The following is a 424-nucleotide window of genomic DNA, read 5'->3' as shown; positions in this document are numbered from 1 at the left end:
ACTAGAGAGGGTAGTTAGGAAAATGTATAAATTAAATTATATACATTATAGTGAAATACAGGAAAAATACAGGAAAAAAAAAAAAAAGCTAGTAAAACACAAGTGATGTCTAACGTTAGAACTAAATGCTTATTTTACAGGTCCCTGTCCATTAGCAATTTCAAGTATACTGGTAGCAGCTTCCCTTCAGGACGACTCCCATGCGCACGCGGCCGTTCATAAAGGAGCGTCCGCTTATCCGCACCAAATCGGTGCCGGTAAGTTCTTTCACCCCGTTTTGGGGACACCGAGGCCTTTACCCTGCCCCCGGCATCAGCCCGTCCGCGGTGCCCGGCCGGGCCCCCGAGGGGCTCTTTCCCGGTCTCGCCAGCAGTGCCGCGGGCCTGCGGGGCTCGGCCCTCCCCGGTACCCGAGGGAGCCCCGG

Source organism: Athene cunicularia (genome assembly GCF_003259725.1).
Source record: "Athene cunicularia isolate RWA chromosome 1 unlocalized genomic scaffold, athCun1 chr1_part1, whole genome shotgun sequence".
NCBI lineage: Eukaryota > Metazoa > Chordata > Aves > Strigiformes > Strigidae > Athene > Athene cunicularia.
The sequence above is the reverse complement of the archived record's forward strand: the minus strand, read 5'-3'. Positions refer to the sequence as shown.